The sequence below is a fragment of the Rhinopithecus roxellana genome, chromosome 13, assembly GCF_007565055.1.
Source record: "Rhinopithecus roxellana isolate Shanxi Qingling chromosome 13, ASM756505v1, whole genome shotgun sequence".
Lineage (NCBI taxonomy): Eukaryota > Metazoa > Chordata > Mammalia > Primates > Cercopithecidae > Rhinopithecus > Rhinopithecus roxellana.
This window is the reverse complement of record NC_044561.1, coordinates 48,136,741-48,144,974: the sequence shown is the minus strand read 5'-3', so window position 1 is coordinate 48,144,974 and position 8,234 is coordinate 48,136,741. Positions and strand designations below refer to the sequence as shown.

The following is an 8,234-nucleotide window of genomic DNA, read 5'->3' as shown; positions in this document are numbered from 1 at the left end:
GAATTGTCCCACTAATGAAACAGTCTGTTCATTATACAGTGGTAGGACGGAAGATTTAGCGCTCCCATACCCCGGGACCCAGGCAGGTTAACGTTTTTAGACTGACAGTTGACAAAAGAATGAATAGCTCTCTCCTGTCAAATCAGGCTTACAAACAGCTTGGCATACAAACAGTTACTGCTTGCATGCATGAGGATTTCGGATCCCCGTCTGCTAATGCCCCAGATTTGTAAGTACAAATTGGTTAGTCTTCAAACTGTTTGCGAAAGGAATAAAATGACCAAAAATTAGTTTGTTTTAGCCTTTCCTCCTCCCCTCCCCGCTCCTGCAAGTGAAACATTAAAAAAAAGAAAAGAAAAGGATAAAATAGTGTGTAATGGTCTCATGGAATATTGTTGGGATTTTGCTTAAGGCATCAAATTAAGCAGAACCATTGTTTCGCAGGAAACATTTTGTTCTGCTTGGACACCCTGCTTCTTGAAAAGCAGCGGAAAATCTAATGGAATTAATGTAAGATATGTGATTTTAAACGATAGGGAGCAGAGGGGGAAGGAGAGAGATCAAAAATGTTCATTTCTATTCATTTTAGTACCTGTTGCTTAAAACAGGTTATAACAACACAATGGGTCATTGAGATTTCTGAAACTTTTTCATAGGCAATTATATGTACATTAGATAAAAACCATTTTAGTTTTCCTTGTTGGTTTGCATCATTTTGTGACTAAAGTAAACTAATGCAAAAATCACTGAGAGAGAAAGTTCTGTAGGAAAGAAAGTAAATACTTTTGCCAGGTGATTTCTCAATGTGGTGATAATTTTTAGTCTGGCTTAGGTTACATAATTCTCTGCTATATCATAACTGAGGCAGAGCAGTAGACAGGGACAGGAGTGATAGCATATATTTTTGTTGAATTCTAGGGAACACAAATGAAAAAAGGTAACAGACAAGAATTTTTTCAACTTCGAGCATGACCCAATGTCTTTGAATTAACAACTGTTTTCTTCTTTATAAAATGCATTCCCAGGGTAGCCAAACTCCTTATAATACTGGGAGTTGCTCTTACATTTCAGTGAGTTCATGATCACATCTTTCTACATATGCTAAAGACAATTTTTAAAAATCAGACCTTTTGGAAGCTTTGCAAGTAGCAGTTATGAGTTAATTCAAACATTCCTAAAAACCTTTTCTCTTATCAGTGCCTAAGTCTTGCACGGGTATTTGCAGCATTAAGAGTTCCAAACAATAAGTACAATCTTAACGCATAAGTGTACAAAGTCAATGACAGTTGCTATTGGAAATCTGAATAAAGCGAGAGCATTAGGCTGCTAGAGAGAATAAGTGGGACAGCCTTCGTCCCAGATATGATTGAATCGTTTTTTATGAAGTCGTCCAAGCCTATAGAATGTTCTGCACCTGTGAGTCCTTATGCCAAAATTGGTCATTTAAATCTGAGGATGGGAATGGGAGAGAAAGTTACAAACAACTCAATAGCAAACAACACTATGGCTGCGCACAGAACAGACCCAAGTGGTCTCCCTCCATTTCCCATTTCTCCTTACCACTCACAGAACTTTGAAAACATCTTCCTCTAAAATCCATTCCTTTCCCATCAACCCCCAATTTTTTTTTTCCTACATCATCACATTTTGGGCATTTCAAAGACAGAGGCCAGGACTGATGAAGAACTTCAGATTAAGAAAATGCATATGTTTGGTGAAATCTTTTGGAGAAATATGCTTAGAGAAATGGCATTTTCCTATGGTTTTTACAGTGCAGTGATTGCCTTACAATGGAAAACCATAGAAAATGCGGGGGTTTCAGTAATCAGGTCATCTGTTTGGGGTAGACTTCTCCACACAATCCACAAGATTACAAAGAATGCAGAGGGGAGTAAGACTAAAGCTGACCTAAGTTCCATGCAAGAGTTGAAGAGAAATGAATAAATACTTAAGGCTGCTTATTGTCTTTCTCCTTATGAGAAACAAAGGCTGCTGATGGAAAGCATTGTTAATAGCACACTATAGGCTAAAATACAAAGCCTTCCTGCTCTAAAAAAGAGCTGAGGATAAAGCAAGCAAGCTGCATCATTAGCAAGAAGGGATGGGCATGGTGCACAGGTCTCTGCGGAAGGAAATGCCGTTGACCTTCATGGATAGGTTTTCATGGTGGTAAAGCCTCAGTCTCCCAGTGACCATGGGCAGGTCTCTTAACCTCTTTGAGCTTCCTCATCCCATCTGTAAAATGGGGAGAACAGTATCTCATGCTGTTATTACAATGGATAATTTATGTGTTACACAATGCCTAGTCCAGCAAATATATGTAAATATTTTCCATATTAAAAAAAAAAGAATAAATAGTGGCCAGGCGTGGTGGCTCATGCCTGTAATCCCAGCACTGTGGGAGGCTGAGGCAGACAATCCCTTGAGCCAAGGAGTTCGAGACCATTCTGGGCAACATGGTGAAACCCCGTCTCTACAAAAAATAGAAAGAGTAGCCGGGCGTGGTGCTTAGTGCCTGTACTCCAAGCTACTTGGGAGGCTGACGTGGGAGGATCACCTGAACCTGGGGAGTTTGAGGCTGCAGTGAGCCATGATTGTGCCACTGCACTCCAGCCTGGGGAACCCTGTATTTAAAAAAAAGAATAAAAAAGGAATCTATAGTCTTATGAGGTTTCTGAGCAATTGCAACTGGCTGAGGCAGAAAAATCCTAGTGTTTTATGATGCGTCTCAAAATCCAGTGGAAAACAGAGGGTGATAGTTGTGGCTGAATGAGCTATCCCATAGGTAAACCTCAGGCTGGTGTTGCATCCCCCAGTGAGGCTTAATTCATCTAACATCAGGTCTGGATGCCAGTCTACTTCATCTTACAGATGAGGAAGCTGAGGTTCAAATTAACATGGGGTTAAAACTCAGGCCTCCTGGCTGGGCACAGTGGCTCACGCTTGTAATCCCAGCACTTTGGGAGGCTGAGGTGGGCAGATCACGAGGTCAGGAGATCGAGACCACCCTGGCTAACACGGTGAAACCCCGTCTCTACTAAAAGTACAAAAAAAAAAATTAGCCGGGGATGGTGGCAGGCACCTGTAGTCCCAGTTACTCAGGAGGCTGAGGCAGAAGAATGGCATGAACCCAGGAGGTGGAGCTTGCAGAGAGCTGATATCCCCGCCACTGCACTCCAGCCTGGGCAACAGTGTATGACTCGGTCTCAAAAACAAAAACAAAAAAAACAAAACAACAACAACAAAAAAAAAAACTCAGGCCTCCTGATCACCAGTGTAGTAATGTTCTTCCCTTTCAGCACATTCATTCTAAAGGAAAGGCTGTAATGCTGTAACCTGGTTTATCTTTTGACACATAACTCTTACTTTATCTGTATAAAATGGGGCATTTGTGTGGGTTCAGTGCGTTTTCTGAACTGACATTGGTTCAGTACTTTTTGCCTATTAGGCATGTTTATGAATCTGTGAGATCTAGTTTTAGAAGTTAATTACTAAGTCTACCTTTTTTCCAGTTAAATGTCTAGGTCATGGTTATCATTGTTTTGTTACTTATGAAGTAAAATAAGCAGAAAAAAAAAAAAAACCCCGAAAACAAAATAACCTATTGTTACCTTAAATCTTTTAAAATATAACATCAAAAATACATTTTTCACATTAAAAAATCTATTGATTCAAGAAAACTGTACTCAAACCATGGCCCCAGGGTGAAATGAATGGTGAGCAAGAGTGCCAATTAAAACAGATGGGAGGAGAAACGTATTTGCATTACCTTACACAGGTTTTCTAGGATTCCCTAAGATCTCCAGAAACCTCTAGAAGGTGTTTGTTTTCTCTTTTGCTATTCCCTTTCTGGGAAGGCTGCCAGAGTCCCTTCATCCCGAGCACCCATTCAACATAAAGCACCAGAGAGGCTAAGACGGCTGCCACTACTACCAGGCAAGGCTCAGGTTAGGATATCAGCCGCTCATGGCTTGGCTACATATTGCTTTGATTCAGTATTAGTGGCACCCTGGTGTGGTAAAGATTATCTTTTAGAGAAAGGGATCCAGAAAGAGAAGTCTAAAGCCCCCAAGATGAATTGCATCGTTTTACCCAGTACAAGCCTGTGGCAGATCTACACAAGAGCTACCGTTCTCTAACTAAAAATGGGGTCGGAGCACTAAGTCTTATGTGAAAAGGAATGTAATGCTGAGGTTGGGAAAGACAAAAACAAAAAACAAAGAGGCTGTACAGCCAGGGGACATGGTTTTGAATTTTATTTTAGCTACTTATAAGTTGTGTGGCCTCAGTTATTTAGTTTATTCACTTAGGTATTCAATTATTTAATTCTTCATCTAGAAGATGGAGGTGATAATAATATCGCCCTCGTGAGGTTAAAAGTAAAGATTAAATATGCAGACACATATACAGTACTTACAACATAGTCATGTGGTTCATAAGTGTTAGCTGCTGTCAATGGATATTCACAAGATCCTCTAGTGAATGTTCACTAGTGTTTGAAGTGTGGGCCTTGGACCAGAAGAATGGTCGTCAACTTGTCAGCAATGCAGAATCTCAGGCCCCACAACTGCTGAATCAGAATCTGCACTTTCATAAAGCACTCCGATGATTCACGCGTCCATGAAAGTTGGAGGAATGCTGGCTTAGAACACACACTCCAGACTTGTCCCTTGAGGCTTTGACTGGGTGGCACTGAAATGAATGCTGAAGTCTTCAGCTTGGATCTCCCATATGCTAGCACTCTACCCAGTAGTGTGGGCTGCCAGGCTGGTTATTTAATGAGTTTTATGATACATTAAATCTTCCAGACCTCACGGCAATTTGACCATTAAAGAAACAACTTTTTTAAGGTAGCCCAAAACAAGCCAACTCAAGCGAATAATGGGATTAGCACGGTGATATTGAAATCAGAGTCAGACCACGTGAATCACTCTCCATCAATCACGGCTGCTGTCCTCACAGCTGATTGTGGCACATTGTCTCATCAAATTAAACACCAAAGGGATGTTGTAAAGGCAGCATATGGTCCTCTTTCAAAAGTAGTTTAGCCTGGCATTGCACAAGTGGCCTCATGGTGGCTCCCCTGAAACCTTCTAAATCAACATATTGAGGGTATTTGCTTTTGCAAAACAATGACTCATAAAAGTGGTTGCTTTTAATTGCAGGCTTGATAACGTTGTCGTTGGAGGCAAGGGCAGGATGTGAGATGGGAAGGAGAGTAGATGGACTCACGATGAAAGGACAGAAATCAACTGCCATCTTTTCCTGTTCTCCCATCGCAGTGGCAGTGATCACAGAGGAGAGACGCCTACGTTCACCTCTCCCACCTGGATGGATGCTGAGCTCTTAGAAACTGACTTTCCAAAGGATACAGAGGTTCACGCCTATAGTCCCAGAACTTTGGGAGGCCGAGGTGGAAGGATGGCTAGAGACCAGGAGTTTGAAGCTGCAGTGAGCTTGAGACCAGCCTGCAGTGAGCTTGAGACCAGACCCTGTCTCTATAAAAAATGTTTAATAAAAACTTAGCTGGGTATAGTGGCATGTATCTGCAGTCCTAGCTACTTGGAAGGCTGACATGAGAGGATGGCTGTGTGCAGGAGTTCAAGACTGCAGTGAGTGAGCTATGACTGCTCCACTGCACTTCAGCCTGGGTGACAAAGCAAGACCCTGACTCAAAAAAAGCTAGAGCAGGAGGACGAATAAAAGAAAAAAAAAAAAAGGAATAGACTTTTCTCCCTCTCTATTAGGCAAAAGCAGACTGGGGATGGTTTTAGAATCAAAGCAAGAATCAAGGCAAGACATGTGGCTAGACGACCTGCTGGAGGAGGGGAGAGGATGTTCTCAGGAGAGACACAGGACAGAGCTTCGTAGAGGAGTCAGTGAAGGGCAACTGTGTCAGCCTCTGGTGGCTCCAGTAGAACCCTCGTAGTTTGTGATGCACCAGTTAGATGATACTGGAAGATGAGGCCAGCCCAAGTCTGACTTTCAAGAGAAAGTCATTAGGCAATATTAGGAGCGATGTTTGGTTGCTATTTTGCATCTATGTGGCTGACCTTTGCTCCATGAACGTGATGGATTAGCCAATGTGCAATTAGTGAATAGCAAACCTCGCAGCGCCCCTGTGAGCTCAGCATGAAAGGAATGTCATAGGTGGCAGGTCACCTGAGCCAAATTCCTCTCTTCCAACTGCAACTCTTATCCCACCCTCCCCTCAGAGTGCCCCCAAAACAAGAAGGCTTGACCAGCCATCATGCAGGGGTGGAGATGCCATGGGTCACCTCCCACCTTCTGGTTAGTATGTGACCCTTTGTCACTTCTGACCACACAGTTGCCACCATTCCTAGGGGGCAGCCCTAAGTCCACAGCCCCCTTCTATGTCTGCTCAGAGGTAAACACAACTAAGAGAACTAAGGGAACATTTGAATCACAGCCTGAAAAAAGATACTATTATTGGTTGGATGCAGTAGCTCATGCCTGTAATCCCAGCATTTTGGGAGGCCAAGGCAGAAGGATCACTTAAGCTCAGGAGTTCAAGATCACCCTGGGCAATGTGGTGAAACTCAGTCTTGCTAAAATAAAAAAAATTTGCCAGACATGGTGGCAGGTGCCTGTAATCTCAGCTACGTGGGAGGCTGAGGCACCAGAATTGCTTGAACCCAGGAGGCAGAGGTTGCAGTGAGCTGAGACAGCGCCACTACACTTCAGCCTGGGCGACAGAGCGAGACTGTCTCAAAAATAAAAATAAAAAATAAATAAAAGATATTATTATTATTATTCAACAGCAAGACATGACCTTCATTTTTCAAAATGAAGGGGATAAAAATAAAAGTCAAAGTCTTGTCAGCTGACTACTGACCTTCCCCTTCTGTCCAAGAGTAGCTACTGGTGCTGGCATGTTCTCTACCCTGAGAAGGATCTTAGATAGTGCCTGGTCAGTTTTCCAGTGGATACAGGAATCTCCTCAACACTGAGAATAAACCTACATGCCTTGGTAAAATCATCCTACTAATAATACTTCACAAATAACACAGCCTTTTACCTTGAGAATTGGGAAATACTGGTTTTTACCCTAATTTATTAAACTCTGGCAGGATGATACAGTATCATAGGGGTGCTATTTTACCCTTCATAAAATAGACATGGGTTCTACCATGTCTAGGCTTCTACATAGGCCTCAGAAAACTTCCAGTGATGGCACACAGTGGAAAGCAGGCACATCACATGGCTGGAATAGGAACAAGAGAGAGAAGGGGAAGGGGCTACACACTTTTAAACAACCGGGTCTCATCAGAACTCACCCACAATCCTGAGGATAACATCGAGGGGGTGGTGCTAAACCACTTATGAGAATTCATGAGCACCCATGAGCCAATCACCTCCCACCAGGCCACACCTCCAACATTGGGAACCTCCTTCCTAGCAGTGGGCAAAAAGCAATACATCACTAGGTAGCCGGGACAATTCAATCCATGAGTAGCAATAGAAGTGACCTCAAAATTCCAAGTTATTTTTCTTAACCAAATGAAACCTTTAAAACTCCAAATAGAGGAAGTTGTGTCAACAATTGCTAAGGTCATTATTTGTTGAAGAGATTATTAGTAAAAGGAAGACTTTATAAGAAATGGAACTCACCTACTGGTCTGATTAAGAAAATTCAGCATGGAAAGACTTCAACCAGAAAAGTGAGAGAAATATTTCATTCCTGCTTGAATAACAGGGGCATTTTAAAGGAAAACATGTGTGCCACAGAGTGGAGACTGAGCTCATCTGAGACAAGACTTAGGTCATGTCCTTAACTGTGGCAGGATGAGGTGACTCCCGGTATAGGATTCACGGGGGTTGGCGACTATTAGTCTGTTCTCACATTGCTGTGAAGAAATACCCAATCTGCAGCCAATTAAGCTGAGTGAGTTCTTTTCCTCATGGGGGCCAGGTGTGCAATGACTGCAAACAGCTGCTTCCTCGGTAGTGTATGCAGCCTGTTTCTTGTATGGGTTGCTCTAAGGGACCTTGGAGACAGGCCCTTCAGATGGATGTTCATGTCTCTGACCTTGCACTACCCCAATGGAGGCAAACAGGCATGCGAGGTACCTTTGGAAAGCCCCAGGACACTGTGGCCAGGGTTCACGTTGTACCATGGTTATCATGTCCATCTACACCAAGCTGCAGAACAAGGAGCATGTGATTGAGGCCCTGCGCAGGGTCAAATTCAAGTTCCCTGGCCACCCCGAAGA

General features: G+C 42.8%; 1 non-coding gene across 1 annotated transcript; it reads left to right on the top strand.

Moving 5' to 3' along the window:
• The first annotated feature begins 7,887 nt into the window (after nucleotides 1–7,887).
• LOC115893040 lies at nucleotides 7,888–8,022 on the top strand. The gene has a single exon (XR_004052997.1). It is a non-coding gene; the product is annotated as a small nucleolar RNA SNORA70 (small nucleolar RNA).
• The last annotated feature ends 212 nt before the right edge of the window (nucleotides 8,023–8,234 follow it).